The sequence below is a fragment of the Rhinolophus sinicus genome, chromosome 4 (genome assembly GCF_057876585.1).
Source record: "Rhinolophus sinicus isolate RSI-liver-muscle chromosome 4, RSI-T2T, whole genome shotgun sequence".
In the NCBI taxonomy this organism is placed as follows: domain Eukaryota; kingdom Metazoa; phylum Chordata; class Mammalia; order Chiroptera; family Rhinolophidae; genus Rhinolophus; species Rhinolophus sinicus.
The window spans coordinates 47,743,786-47,760,892 of NC_142504.1; the positions used below are offsets into that span (position 1 = coordinate 47,743,786).

General features: G+C 33.3%; 1 protein-coding gene across 3 annotated transcripts in view; it reads right to left on the reverse strand.

The window, feature by feature from the left end:
- The window catches only part of ORC5 (origin recognition complex subunit 5), a 78,652-nt gene that overhangs the window by 12,973 nt on the left and 48,572 nt on the right, over nt 1-17,107 (reverse strand). The window contains exon 13 of one of the 3 annotated variants that reach the window (XR_012498863.2): nt 10,393-10,509. The exons of the other annotated variants lie outside the window; for them this stretch is intronic. The gene's annotated coding sequence lies outside the window, so the exon portion shown is untranslated. The remainder of the gene's footprint in view (nt 1-10,392; nt 10,510-17,107) is intronic. 3 annotated transcript variants of the gene reach the window in all.

Consider the following 17,107-nt stretch of genomic DNA (forward strand, 5'->3'; position numbering starts at 1 on the left):
TGGTTAAAATGTCCTAAGGCCCTGTGGTATCTGAGGAAAAAAATAAAATATTCATTAAATTTAAACTTTTAAATAAGAATTAAGAGGGCAGAAACAATTGTATACTTCTAAATTGGTAGAAAGGGAAAACTGAATTATAAAAATAATCAATCCAAAAGAAAATAAGAAACAAAAACAGGTAGGTCAAATAAAAAGTATAAAACAAGGTAATAGATATAAACAAAATTAAGATAATTATAATAAAAGTAAACACACTAAATGCTGCAAATAAAAGACAAAGTTTGAGTGATTGAATAAAACCGTTTAGAAGAGATATATCTAATGGGATTTACAGATGATGTAATACAGAATTGTACACCTGAAATCTATGTAATTTTACTAACAATTGTCACCCCAATAAATTTAAAAAAAAAGAAGAGATACATCGAAAAGAGAAGAATATGGAAAGATTAAAAGTCAAAGGAGAGAATGAGAGATATCAAATACTAAAAAAAAAAAAAAAAAAGGAAAATGAAGGTATATTAACATAGACAAAAGAGACTTAAGAGATTTAAAGAAAGGTTCACTTCATGACAAAATGCAGGCCCTGCACTCTTACTACAATTGACTTGCTTGAAACTTTTACTATGAAGACCTGAGACACAGAACAGGATGGGCAGCAAGGAATAACGGGGTCTTTGGGGGACAGTAAGTACTGCTGAAATCTGGATAAACTTGTATCCTTCTCAGTTTGGAAACAGGCACCAATCACAATGAAAGTAGGCCTGAAATTTCAACAAATGGGAGGAACCATAGAAAAGAGTTAACAGTTTCTTATGGCGAAATACATTAACTCCAATCCTTTCTATTTTTCTGTAAGGGATTCATTTGCTAAAGTAGGTTAGTAATAGTCATATGAAACTCACACATTAATGTGCCTTTATTATTAAAGACAGGTTTCTTTAGTTCTTTTTAATATGGAGGAAAACATTAATTATCTTATACATAGCCGGTGGCATTTCCTTTTAATATTCTTATAATTCAACTTTCTTGTGATTTGACTATTATCATATATTTAATTCAGTTCTTTAACTCAAATAATATTATTCTTCATAGAGAAACACAAGATCTGTCTTTAATAAAGTTAAAATTTCAAGAATATTTTTAGGTATTTTACAATTTTATTACTTTTACCCCATTATTTACAACAAATTTCCAAAGGCAGTTAAATTGAACCAAACAGTCCTTTGAGGTCACTCAGTTCTACCAGGATTCCATGAATAAATTAATCATGTAAATTGTGTAAAGGACAGAGTAGATGTAGCACTCAAAAGGCATTTCCGAAATATTAATAAGATGATAGCTCAATTTTGGGGGAAAGGGTCTGATTTAGGAAAAGCCAAAACACAAAAATCTAAACCAAAATGAAGCAATTCAATTTGGATGTGATCTTTTTACATTAAAAAATACTTATTTCAGAAAACTTTTATTCCCTGACCTTACAATATGAACAAAACATACAGAGTTTAGGAGAACATCACATAAAGCACTGAACAACTGCACCAACAATTTATAAGCACTATGCCAGTTTATTAAAATATTGCTAGAGTAAAACTGAAAAAGTCAAGTACAAAGATTAACTTATAGGGTCAACATTTTGAATCTGAAACATATACCTAAATAAAAAGTTCTGGGAAAAAATATAGGAAACTTTGGGAAAATTATTTCTATACATGCATTAAATAGAATATCCACCTTCCTCTTCATTATCCAATACTTAAAATTATCTTTTTTTTTTTTTTTTTTTTTTGCAATCCATGAAGCTCTTGAGGACTTGCTCTAGGTACTGTGTATTCAAAGATTAACAGGATCACAGAAAATATTAATTTACTTCCTTGCAGAACTTTATTCATGACAATATGATGAAGTCCTATCTTTATGCTGACATGAATACCTAAATAGCTTGATATGGTCAGTGGGAATATGGCAGCGTGTCTAGTCAGGTAAGGTACTCAGGACCAGATTCTGAGCAGTCTCGGTTTTGTACGTGTGCATGTGCTGCCCCATGTACAGGTCTGACCAGAGTCTTTCCCATCTGCAGCAGCAGCCTTTCCTGTTGTGACAATCATACCTGTTGTTAAGGTCCCCAGTGCAGAAAATGTTAGAATAAGGCTCTAGTTCCAGCAAGAAAGAATAAATTGGAATATTTTACAGCCAATAAAATTAATGTCTTAAAATGATTTAATCTTTGTTGGGAGAAAGCTCTCCAAACAATGGTAAAATACACTTGAATATGCTGGAATCTTTTTTAGCACTAATTTACAGAAGGCTTCTCAGGCAATTGAACTTTGAATTACCTTGGAACACATTTCATAAATATACTAACAAAGAGCCTAGACAGAAGAGTTAGAAAGAAGAAAGAAAATATATAGGAAGACCTATTGTCCAGACAAGAGGCTTATTGTCCAGACATATTGTCCATTCATATTTACTGCTCTTCCCTGCTAAGTTCAACTATAAACCCTGGAAATAACGTAAGAAGCAACAAGGAGGACTCTGCAAGGTAGAAAGAGGAAGGTAGACTGCATAGGGACCCAGGACTGGAGGAACAGGTAGAGGCAGGGAACTTGTGACTCCCCACCCAACAGCACAAGGTGACCCAGGCCCAGCATCCTCCAACCCTCAACCCAGAACAGAAAGCTACTCAGGTAGATTTACTCCCCCCTGGAATGAACAGGAATCCTGCCAAAAAGAAATGGCAATTGTAAATTCTGTATCTCAAAAAAACTATCCTTCATGAATGAAATAGAAATAAAAACATTCTCAAATGAGAAAAAAATGAAGAATCTGTCAGACCTACTGTACCTTTAAAGCACAGCTAAAGTGCTTCAAACAAAAAGGAAATGATAAAAGAAGGAAACTTAAGCATCAAAGAAGACAATGGAAAGAATATGTGGATAAATCAGACTATCTTCTCATGAGTTTTCTAAATCATATTAGATTAAAAATTATACCACCACTGACACTCAAAGACAATATTTCAAAAGTGGGAAAGTAAAGAGACCTAAATGGAAGTAAGGTTGCCACACTTCCCTGGAAGTGGTAAAACATGGATACCACTTATAAAACTAAATACGCAATAACCACGTTACCCATCAAATGCACCCTTGGGCATTTATCCCAGAGAAGTGCACGTCCACACTAAACCTATGCATAAATAGTATAAACCTATGCATAAAATAAAGTACTATGCATGTTCATAGTACTTTATTTATAATCGCCAAAAGCCTGGTAAGAACCCAGATGTCTTTTAATGGGTGAATAATTAAACAAACTGTAGCACATCTATATCATGGAATACTTGCTCAGCAATAAAAAAGAATGAACTATCTACATACACAACAATTTGGATGAATCTCAAAGGAATTAATTATACTGAGTGAAAAAAACCAATCTCAAAATGTCACTTACTAGATGATTCTGTTTATACAAATTCTTGAAATGACAAAATCTTAGAGGTGGCAATTAGTGGTTACCAGGGATTGAGGGAGGAGGCAAGAAGGAGGTAGGTGTGGTTAGAAAACATTTTAGAGTTGTAACAACAAGTTTGAAATTAAGCACTTAATCTTAGAAATGTTTAACATATTAAAAATGTTTAGCCAAAATAATGCCTCATTTTGGGTGTTGATGAGTATTAAAGGTGTTTTGCCAAGACTATTATCTATTGGAATAAAGATTCCAGTCAGCGCTTTTATCTTTTCTTCCACTGCCCTTCAAAATTCCTAAGACTGACACAGGTAATCTGGCATTCACTCCTTCCCTCAGGATCTAGCAGAGGACATGGACAAAATTTAAGAGAGGGGGGAAAACAAGAGCTACGGGAACAAACTATTATCAGTGACCACGGGTGATCAGTGGTACAGGGGCTGGAACTTAATGAGTCCATGCTCTAGAGCAGATATAGACATTGACAGATCTCTATCTATAGATTAGCGATGTAGACATTGTGCTAGGTACTTTATAGTTGATCCCAGAACATTGGTTTGAACTGCACGGGTCCAATTATACATGAATTTTTTCATTAAATATGTATAGTGCTGTAAATGTATTTTCTCTTCCTTACCTTTTTAACATTTTCTTTTCTCTAGATTACTTTATTATAAGAATATAGTATATTGTAATACATATAACATACAAAATATGTTTTGACTGCTTATGATATCAGTAAGGCTTCCAGTAACAGCAGACTATTAGCTAAATTTTGGGGAGTCGTTACACTTAGATTTCAGACTCTTAGGGGGAGGCGTCCATGCCCCTATCCCCCTGTATTGTTCAAGCATCAACTGTAATTTCTTCAATCCTCATAATAACCCCACCATGAGTTAGATACTACAAATAAACTTTTTCCAGACAAGGAAACAACTTCAGAGAGGTTAGTAAATGTTCAGTCACCGAGCTAGTAACAGGAAAAGAAGCACTGGATTTGAATACCATCTGCATCTCCAGCCCATGACTCGCACCACCCCAAAGAGGGAGCTGCAAACACAAAGAGGTAACTGAACAGACTAAGGAAAGCTTTATGGATGAAGTGAGTAAAATGACAAATCTGGAAGCATTTCACATTGAGACGGGTACTATGAATGACGGAGGTTAGAGATGCAGCAGCAAACACACTGAAGATAAAACAGAGAAAAATCCTTAAAGGGAACTGTAGCAAAAAGGATAAAGTATCTCAATATAGGCAAATGTCCTGCCCCAGGGACAGTCCCGTGAACAAAATTACCTGATGTGAGGGGTTTGATGTCACCAAAGTAAATGTGGCATTTATTAACCTAATGACATATTAATACTTCATAAATCAGATTGCATATTATATTAGGCATAAATTACTGTTTTAAGGTTTAATTTTTAAAAGATGAATAATTCAAGGGAGGGGGGGAAAAGCATGATTTCTTAAAATCTGAAATTATTATAACACTGAAAATGGTACCCCAATGCAAAATTTCTTATACATTTGTGAATTAAAAAATTCATGACTATAATTCATATATAATCGCTGAATGAATTAAGATAAACATTAACAATTTAAAAGGCAAAGGTAATGAAATGGTCTTTCCTGAAACACTAGAATAATCTTAATAATTTAAATAAATTTAAAAATTTGTGGGAAAATTATTACTCCTCTTTGTGGTTTGTTACCTACAAAGACATATTCTCTTGCCAATAATTTTCAGATTTTATGAGAGTATACACTGCTTTCTTGCTTTCTTGTCTATGTGTCAAGTTCATACTCAAATTCAAACAAATAAAATTAAAATGAGTAAAAAAGCAACCGGGTAGTGGGTTTTCTTTTTCAAAGTCAAGATTTAGACTTTGTGTTAAAAAATACTGAATAAAGTTAAAAAAAAAAAAATCTGTATTCAGTCAGTGACTTTACCTCTAAGTTTTAGTCATGATCCCATTGACATTTTTCCTCAAAATAAAATTTCTGCTTTTCAGTCCTTGGTTTAAAAATAAACAAAACTTCTTAAAATCTGAAGCATCTTGCTATCAAAGAGAATGGTATACCCTAGCTTTCATATGTTAGCAGCATATTAATACAAATTAAAGGGTTTTACTTTACTTTAGCTTAAAGTAATCAATCTACCTAATTCAGAAGCCAAAGTATATATTATTTCCCTCTGACTAGCACTTGTCACGACTGAGATATTCACAAAGAAAAAATGAGAACCTCCTTCTACAAAGAATATTTTTTAATTTACATCTTAAATGGGGTTGTGCAATATTTGCTTAGTTAATCTTTACTCTGTGTACTATTATGTTCTTTGTTCTCATCCATGTAGGGGATGAGCTGATTATTTATGTCTTAACAATAGGAGTTCGTGTACCACAGTGCGGATTTTTTTTTTTTCTTAATCTGAGAGGCAGTCACTAACAAGCTTCAGCTGGAAGTGAAGTGCTTGATGTTAAAACAGTGTGAACCTGTTCCCGGGCTAATAAACTATGTTCTTTTTGCCAACAAAAAGAAAATCAATTTACAACTGTAATTAATTTTTAACACGCTCATTACTTTTATACTTTCATAGGTTGGTACATATGTCAATTGATTTGTGAAATAGCCTATCTTGCTTGCCCTGGAGGAGCTTTACAACCTGAAACATATTAAATTATTTAAACAAAAGAACTTAATATGTGGTATGTCAGTGTATAAGGTTTGCACAATCCAATAGGCACTACATTTGATCTGATTTTGGGCCATGTGACAGTTCATGAGCATATACCAAGAGAGCTCAAATGACGTTTTTACACACACAAAGTAGAGGTGACGAGTACAGCAATGGAAGAGATAGGCAAATACTGCCAAAGCTGTTCAACTTAAAATCATCACCTCTGGAGATTCACCTTTGGAATTTTTATTTCCAAAAAAAGGGCAGGGAGTGGATTGTTATTCTTCAAATATGCTCAGGTAAGCAAAAAGTGGCATGTGTGTTTACACACGTGTTTAGAGGCACTCTAAGGAGAGTGCCTCTCACCTCTGGAACTTATCAGCACACAAATGCCTGTAAACCGCTAGTATCTAGAAAGACCACTTGCATGCTTAGGGAAAAGGGAAGTTATTCATTGAGTGAATCCCACATTCAAGACCCTGTTCCAGTGACACAAAAATGAAAAGACAAGGTCTTTGCCCTCAAAGAATTCAAGGTATTGGGGAGACAAGCATAATAAAATGGTAATGACACAATATGAAAGCTATGCTAGTGATATGTACAGAGGGTGCCAAAAAAATACATACACGTTTTAAGAAAGACAAAAAAACTATTAAAATTGTAATACTCAATGTATATGGATAACAAAAGATGAATACAAGTCATGTTTGACTTCTGCAATTACAAGAGGTGCTCAAAGTGATTACTGTCAGTGTCCAGACACTTCTGATTACGGCGAACTACTACTTGAGCAATGTTGACCAAAGTGTCCAATGTATACATTTTTTTGGCATCCCGGTATAAATGCAATTATCTGATTATAGAGAAGGGAATGACTAAGATGGAGGGAGAAAAAATGTAGATTCATTTTGAGAAATGGCACTTGGGGCGTGGACCACAAAGCATGAGAGAGCGTTCAGCAGTGGTAGGGGACAGCACATGTAACAATACAAAAGAAAAAATGGTGTGCTTTCAGAGAAGAAATAGCTTACTATGAATGGCATATCACATGAATGAAGGAAGTGGCAGGAAATGGGGCCAGTCTGTAAAGGGCCTTACAAGAAATGCTATGGAACGTAGACTTTGTTTTATAGACAATGTAATTCATTTAAAAAGTATAAGCAGAAAACAATTTTTATTTTTTTTAAAGATTTATACTGACGAGTATGGAAAATGAATTAAAAAATGTCTGGTGACAGGGAGAGCAGTTAGGATGCGTGTGTAATAGTCTAAGAGATAATGAAGCTACAGATTTAAGGCAATGGCAGAGGGGGGTGAGAGGCAAGGAATTAAGTTCAAGACACATCTGTATTTAGGAGGAAAAATAGATTGGACTTATTGAATAAATGGAGTGAAAACAAAAGGGTGGATTCAGAAATAATTTCTCCATTTAAATGGAAATCTAGAAACCATGTATTATCCTTGTTTTTCTAGCACCTAACATTGTGCATGTCACAGAGTATATGCTTGGTAAAGAATGAATGAATAAACGACTAGTTCTGAAATCTAGGTAGGGCTGAAAAAAACACAGAAGACGTTAATGAGGGAGTAATTTGGTTTGAGATATGTCATATCCTAAATAAACCTAGCACGTTCAGGTATTATTGTTCAGTTGGCAGTGTGGATCCAGAGCTAGAGGATAACAGCTAGAAATACATAATTCAAAAGATCTCAGCGATCTCAGCTTACACATCGCACTGGAAGCCAGAGAAGTAGATAAGGCAGTTCCAGGTAAACCTAACTTCCCTTTCATATTCCTAACTATATGGGCATGATTACTTTCTATTCTAAGAATTCAACTCTTTGGCACCATGCAGAGTGCCCCAGATGAGGGAGCAATTAAGTTCCATACGGACTTGGGACTGACGACCAAATTTCTCATCTAGGGGAAAGCACAAGGACTTTCCTACAGCACCAGCTACTGAAATATGTACAGGCAGGTGAGGCCAGTCGCCACCGAAGGACTCCAATGAGTTGTGAGCTGACAAGGAATCAAGACAACTTCTCATTGGAAACAGTTCCCTTAAGCAGCAACATTTCTTTTAATTATCTTTTTATAAAAATATTTTTAAATGTAGCAAGTTCTGTAAGGTAGGTTTTTCCAAATCACTTTTCTCCTAACCTGTTCTTATTAAAACCCCTTTTCTCATTAAACCAGTCTAGTCATAAAGCTCTATGTGAGGTGTGCATTTGTCTATGTAGTCACTGTATTAACGGCACAGATTCTTAAATCGCTATGTGCAAGCACATATCCACACAAACTTTGTTTCTGTTTTTAGCAAAACATCTGCCAAGTCAAATAAAATTTATTGGTGTTGAATACATTTCCTCAAAAAAAAGTGAGTAAAAGGTATACATTTGGTATATTTATTAGAAGCAATACTAGGCTTTGAAAAAGGTAGTTATGAAATACTGCCTACAAAAATAAGGTATCAAAGTACTAATTATTAAAAAGTTGGAGGCCTAATTTATGCACTTTCTAATCCCTTAGGCAGTATTTTCCATGTCACCCTTAAGCAATGGTTCCATTTTTCTAGAATTCAGTAAAAATGTCTGTTGCCGGGCTGGTAAGCTCCACAACGACAAAGTGGTCACATTGTAGAAATTTAACACCAGGTTTAGGGAAGACAAGAGAAGACTGGGAGTAAACACTGTTCTATCACAAATGAAAACAAGAAAGACACCTTTTTAACCCATTGGCAAGAGAGTAAAATAGCCTGTGCTTTTTATTCTTTGGTAATGATTATTAGCATTAGTATCCCTTACAACAAAAGTGCCGCTAAGGAAAATCATAGGGCAACTTACCTCTTTTCAAATATGAAGCATCCCAAGACAGTTTTTTTACAATCTCCTGAAACAGGCACCTACCGCATAGTGGTTTGAGGGTAGGACAGTAACACCTCCACCACAGGGGTAGCAGGAGATTTGGGAACCTAATTTATTCCACCAGTAAAGACTGAGCATGGTGGCAGCAAGGCTCTCAGCCGCCTGAGAAGAGCCTGCCTCTGTCAGACAGCAGTCCTGCTGACCAATTCATCAGCAGAGTGGGCTTTTTTACCATCTTTGGAATGGAATGCCTCACAGTCTCAGTTGTGGTTAAGAAAAAAACTAGTAAGATTATTAGACAATGTTAGCATTCAAGATATTTTCTGTGATTTACATAATTTACCTTAAGTGTCAAATATTTCAGTTGGATACTATAAAGACACTGGAATGCTGGTACAAGCTAAATGAAGCACAGAGAAATTGAAAAAGAATAAATAGCTTTTCACGTTTCCTAATACGCTAGTATCCAAGGAATTTGTTTCTAGGAAAACTCTTCCTTTTGTTCACCAACTCATACTCAAATCACTTTATATGAATATATAATAGCTAGATATTAGTATGTTACATTTTGTGTTTATGAGGTTCAAACTGTTATCTAATCAATATATGTATGCATTAGGTAGATTTCATCAACTATGACTTCTGATGTTATATGACTAGCACTTGATAAGTATAATTATATTACTTTTTTATAGAAATATAAATCAAACAACTATAACATGTAATATACAAACTAATTTTTAAAGGTAAATAAGTCTTTTAAATAATGTCTATAAAATCACATATTTGATTGAAGTGCTTTTGGTTAAAAATCTATAAAAATAATTTGAAATACTGTACATAAAAGAGTGATGTGACAATTCCTGCATGGGATGGTGGGCTGTGCCCCCTACAACTAAAGACTGAAAAGGGCGACTGGACTTGGAGCTGAGCTGCACCATCCACAACTAGATTGAAGGACAACGACTTGGAGCTGACGAGCCCTGGAGAAACACACTGTTCCCCATTATTACCCAATAAAATATTTTTTTTAAAAAGTGATGTGAGCATAACATTTAATCATAAAGTATTTGCAATATAACCATGTAACTTTTTAAGAAAAGCCACTTAGATTATAGTAGGCCATGCACAATACACTACTTATTTGTCCATAACTTTCTCAAGTCTTAATTAAGATTAATTCCAATAAACATAACTAACTACTTATAACTAAATTTAGTTGATTACTAGCAAAATTTAGTTATGACATAGGTATCAATCATGCTCCACAACTAAGTTCAAGGCATGTCATAAGGAAATAGTCAACAAACAGGTTTTTTATTTTACTTGGAAGAAAACACTTAAATACTCGTAGTACTTATATTATCAAATGCAGTGGTACCTCGGTTTTCCAACGTAATCCGTTCCGGAAGGCCGTTCGAGTTCTGAAATGTTGGACAACAGCTGACAGCTAGGCCTCAGAATCTTGCACTCAGCGGAAGCTGCATGACTTCCGAGGCTTGTTGGAAAACCGAAAACCAAAGCATTTACTTCTGGGTTTACGGCATTCAATAAACTGAAATGTTCGTCAACAGAGATGTTCGAAAACCGAGGTACTACCATAACAGGGACTACAAGTGAAAATCGTAGTCTTATTTATTCACTGCAAGTATTTAAGTGTTAGTTTTCACTTAAGTAATCAAGTATTAGTTCCTTCAGCAAGTATGTCCTCCCCATAAACACATACATACTCGTATACCATTAACTCTTCTAGAGACTAGAATCTGACAACTACACCAAGTATAAGCGAAGGGCAGTGGAAGCCACAGGCTGACTCCGGTCCTTGAGGCAGGAACTACATTTTTCTCACTTTGAATTCTAGAAATATAAATCAAACAAAATCATCAAAACTGAGTGCCTGGGACATAGTAGGCCCTTAGTAAGTGTCTCTTAGATGAAATTTTAAGCAGAGAAAGAAAAACTTAATTCCAATTAGGATTGGAATTCCAAACTTAATTTGGCCTTCACTCCGGCCAAATACTTATTTACTAAAAAGTAAATACTGACTTTGAATTTGAAGCTTGAATTAGATAAAAATATTTTTATTGTTAAACATTTCTGAATTAAATAATATTCTCCAAATCCCTTCTTTACTTGAAAAAATGAAAAATTATATAAATTTATCTATATTTGAAGAAAAATGCCAAAAATCTGTTTTGGGTTGAATAAAATGGTAGCTGCCCTAACAAGTATAGCAAAACATCTTCCTACAGCTGTGGTAAATTAAAAGTTGAAGCATCTGCTTCAAAATACTCTCCTAGATAAAATAAATTATCATTCTTCTTTCTGACTGATGATAAATTCATTTGGAAAATATCAAAATAATTAGTTTAGATATATTCTGTATGGCTCACAAAACCAACACCTAAATGAGTAGAAAGCATAGGATTATCTAAATGCTATCATTAATGCAACCTTTATAAGAAAAGATCAAGTTCATTCATGACTAAGAAATAAAAATGATGTAACAAATAGTCCAAATATAGTCCAACATATAGCATTACAATGAAAGTTCAACAGCACAGAAATTACAAATGGAAATGTATATTTTTGGGAAAAATATATTTGTACATTATACTTTGCTCCAAAATGCTTTTTATACTGTTTTGAAATGAAAATAAATTTATGAGGACATTTAAATTTAATTTTTCCTTATTAAAGTATGTACAACTAAATATAAAGCCATTCAGAAACTAGATATTAATTACTAAAAAATGCAACCTGTCAATATGATACAAAGAATTATTTTCTAATGTTCCTTTTCTTATCTTTCAGCTAATTTTAAATATTAATTCAGAGTGCACTGTTTCTTATAATATAGTAATGTAATAACTATATGAAACCTTTTAAAATGTAGAATTACAGTGAATTACCTTCAAAGATAATTTTTCAAAATGCTAATTGATCAAATAAGATCAATGGTAATATGTGATATAAATATATAAGTAATTAAATGTTCCTAATTTTTTTAAGATAATTCTTTTAAAAGTCACTTTAGAAACCTACAGCAATAATTTTAGAAATAAACTATTCACTGATTTTATCATCTGTGAAAAGATAAAGCATTATGATTTAAGATTTTAAAATAAGTGATACACCTGATGACAGTCTTGAAGAACTATACTTCTACTACCTTCATCTACTAGCTAAAGACTAGTTAGGTGGCCAAGGATAAGTAAAGAGAAGATACAGAAATATCAAGAGATGAAATAGAATATTCAAAAATTTCCAAATTAATCATTTTTCTTCAAGGAAAAAAAGATAAAGCAAAAACGTTTAACCTGCTTTTAATATATCGTATTTTGCCGTGCATAATGTGCATTTTGCACAAATTTGTGAGGGAAAAATAAGGATGCACATTATACATGGGTAGTACTCATTCCATACCTATATAAATGTTTTTAATTCTTTTATCTATGCTTATAGTTAAAAGTGTAACTCTAGAAATCAATAACCATATCTGTATACAAAATAATACCCAGGAATACGAGAATCAGTTTGGTTGAACTTGCGACGATGAAGAGTTCTTGGTCTTCTATGATGCATAAGTATGGTAAATTTGTTACTGGTATATAAAATTTCTTGTATCTTGTATCTGTTCTTGTGTTTTATAATTATTTGTTACATAAAATTTCTTGTATTATAATATGTTAAAAAATAAATGCTAAAATTCCTTTATAATACAAAAAACAAGTGCCTAAATGTAAACAAATAAAAATTTGAATTAAAAAATTCAAATGAAAGATTTTTTTCCCTGAAAGTTTAGGCCAAAAACATGGGTGCGCATTATACACGGGAGCGCATTACACACAGCAGCGCATTAATACACAGCAAAATTCAGTAGTTCTGGAAAAAAAAACTACAATTCAATAGCAGTATTTCTTTTAAAGATGATAAATGGTCTTTAATAACATATCTGATCAAACTGTTTTGAAAATAATAAATTTTATCATTTCTTGCATGTAAATGGTATAGTTTATCTATTCTATCTATGCTTAGAGGGGAAAAAAAAATGAAAATACCAGGATCAATGCTTTGTCATTCACAAAGTTCGGGCATATATTGGACTACATTTATTTTATTTGAATGAAAAGGTTTAAAATAACCTATAATCATGACTGTAACATTGTAGTAAATTGGATAAGGCTAAAATTATCTTACCAGTCTAAGAAAAATTTAAAAATCACATTTCAATTCAATGAATGAGCATTAATCTAATATAAAATAGCAAATATACTAATATTCGCTTATTTATGAGACTAAAAAGTTAATGAGTAGAATTTCATCTAAAATTTAATAAAGAATACAGAAATTCAGAATACCAACTACAGTATAATACTATTACTAATACTATTATGAATTTATTATTCTCAATTAGAATTTTATTAACTTTAAAGATTCCTTAAACTACTGTTTTTATAACTTTATTACATAATAGATTTAATGAAATGCAATGGAAATAAACCTTTGGTTCAAGAGAATTTTGATCATATATATATACCACATTTGATCAATTTATTATATGTGAAAAATTATAAATAATTGTGTATCTGGTAAATCAAGCTGTAAAGTAGTACATTACTAAACTCTTAAAACAATTGCATATAAAAAAATAGAAAAAATAATTATCGCATACAGACACATTACAGCCAACAAAAAGAAATTTACTTACAGGTGGAAAATTTTATGTAACAAAATTCCTAATCAATTTTATTTACATTTTCATGAAAGTGTGTACAGTGTACACATGTATATCATTAAAAATCTTCAGGTAATTTTATTTTATTTGAATAAACCAATGTATTAAGTTAACAACTTTCTTTAAATATAAAAGACAATATTAACAAGTAAAAGGTGTTTCCTAGTTCACCTTAAAACTAGAATGCAACAATATCGCCATCTAGTGTTCATATCAAATAAGCACTTCCAATACAAATATACTTTTGTTTTTCACTTAAGAAATTAAGTGTGCACAGGTTAAATACAAATTGTCATTCCTATGAGCAAGAAGATAGTTTTGATGGATGAATAAAAGGAGAAAAACAGAAAAGGTCACTGGGAGGCAATGGGAAGAAAAAGAAAATAAGGCATGTGGGAGAAATACCCATCTTTTGGATGTGATTTTTGCCACATTTTGTTCTTAAATACAGTAAATATGTTTCTTGTTTGTTATGAATATTTTACTGACCAATCAAAAGTAATGGTCAGCTTCTTAGGGTTGGCCGCATAATTCCTTTGTAGTGCCCCACCCTCAATATCCCAAATGGGAATCAACTGAGATCAAGTCCTAAGTGATGTGTCATCAAGTGAATATAAACTCAGTAGAGCCATGTTTTAAATATACAAAACTTATTCTGACTACTGCTAATGAGAAGAGAAAGAATAAAACGTTGTTTTAAGTTGTTAAGGTTGAAAAGAATTTAACTTTGTTAAAAAATAAAGACACATCTTGGGCCAAATTGTTTCTTAATTACAACATTACAAACACTGTTAAATACAAAGATAGGTGACATTATTCATCTATAATCAAAGCCTGCTGCTCGGGAAGTCTTCCTCAAGTCTGGAAGCTACCAGTGATTTGCTATGTGGCCTTGCACAGATCTCTTAGGCATTCTGACCTCAGTTCCTTCTCTTTAAAGATTAACCTAGTATATGGCGAGACTTTATAAAATGCAAAATGCTCTGCTGATGTAAGGTACGACGTGTAAGGTAGACGTGTAAGGTAACAACAAGCAAGGTGCGGTGGGTGGTGGCAGCAGTATTACTACTATAGATCACACTGCAGTGACTGCTACCACTACCACAATACAATCCCATCCTCTACAACTAAACCAGTGTGACAGTTCCCAAATGTGCCTTGCACTTTCCTAGTCCTACCCTTTTGGTCAGATTATCCTCCCCACATAAATCTCTAGTCTGATTAAACCCCATCTATTGGAAATAAGATGTCAGCTGATTTTATCTATTATTTTTCCTTTTATTTACCCATTTCCTCATTTCTGTACAATAAAAATGAATCACTTATTTAAATTAGAAATATTTAAAGAAAAATAAAATCCTACTCATTCACCACAGCCCATCTCCATTTTTCACCTTGTCTGTGAAGTCATCTCTCTCTCTCATCCTGCCCAATCCAGAAGTGATCTCTCTCTGCTCGAAACTTCTCAGCAGCACTAACTAGTATTCATTTCCAACCTTACGACATTATTTTTATGTACATGTTTTATACCCTAGAATAAATTACAAGATCTCTGAAAGGAAAAAAACATTTATTATCCTTCGTGTCCCCCAGGAAGGTAATTTTTGGGTACCTGGGAAGTACAATTACATGTGATACAAATATTAGGTGGGTGCAAAAGTAACTGCAGTTTAAAAGGTTAAAAATAATTGCAAAAAACACAATTACTTTTGCACCAACCTAGTACCTTCCTCCTCTGTTTAGAAGTACCTCACTTCCCTAGGCTTTAGTTATCAGAGATTTACATGCTGTGTCATACGAGCAATGTCATTTATCCTCTCTGAGGCTCAATTCCTTACAATAAAGATCGTAATACCTATTTCATAGTTATTGCAACAGCTAAAATTTAACAAAATACTCATGTATTGTATGTAGAAAGCTATTAATACAATGTAAAGTTTGATTTTAAATTACTTTAGTTTCAAACAAAGCATTTTAAAAACATATATAGGGGAAAAAATCCCCATAATACAGGTTAAAACTGAATTATGTAGGGCCGGCCCGATGGCTCAGGCGGTTAGAGTTCCATGCTCCTAACTCTGAAGGCTGCCAGTTTGATTCCCGAATGGGCCAGTGGGCTCTCAACCACAAGGTTGCCGGTTCAACTCTTCGAGTCCCGCAAGGGATGGTGGGCTCCGCCCCCTGCAACTAAGATTGAACACGGCACCTTGAATTGAGCTGCCTCCCGGATGGCTCAGTTGATTGGAGCACGGGCTCTCAACCACAAGGTTGCCAGTTCAATTCCTCGAGTCCCGCAAGGGATGGTGGGCTGTGCTCCCTGCAACTAGAAAACGGCAACTCAACCTGGAGCTGAGCTGCGCCCTCCACAACTAACACTGAAAGGACAACAACTTGAAGCTGAACGGCACCCTCCACAACTAAGATTGAAAGGACAACAATTTGACTTGGAAAAAAGGCCTGGAAGTACACACTGTTCCTCAATAAAGTCCTGTTCCCCTTCCCCAATAAAATCTTAAAAAACAAAACAAAACAAAAAAAAAACACTGAATTATGTAGATTTTTAATATTGGCATTAGGGCTACCAATCTACCTACCTATTTAGTTAGTTATATGCATAGTCTAATACCAGACTAGATTAAAACACAGAAAGGCAGACAAAATTTTCTATAAATGCTGACATAAAAATTATCTAAATTCAATTTAAACGGAGAACATGTATGTTTGGTTCTCAAGGACTTCTTTAAATGAAGAATTAAAAGTTACCACCAACACACATTAGGTTACAAAGTCTAACATCCACTCAGGGACCAAATTTGTTTTCAGTCAATTAAAATTTAAATGTCATTATTTACATATTTCTCAATCTAAAACCTTATACATAAAATACTCACTGCAACATCTCAGGTGACTTTCCTTTTCAATAAATAATAGTATCATTTGCTTTTTCTTCTATCCATTCATACTATGTGCTAAGTATTGTTTTTGTGGACCATTTAAGAAATCCACTATATTTTTAATAAATGGGTTTTTCTTAAAATGGCAACTAAAAACGAAACCTTAACTTTATTAAATACGTCCTAGTTCCTATTTTTATGCTACTGCTGCCATCTAGTGAAAATTTTGAGAACTCACTCATTCTGGAAAATAGATTATTTTTTTTAAAAATGCATACTGCCAACCAGCAAGGTATATACTCGTGTATATATATGAGGAATAAGGATAATAAGATTACTTCTTTGTAAATAATTTAAAAAATTTTTTCATTAAATTATATTTCTATATTACAATTCATCAATTTAATCATGAAGCCTCTTGTTTATTCAGCAATTATAATCATTTAATTTTAAAATTCTTGTTA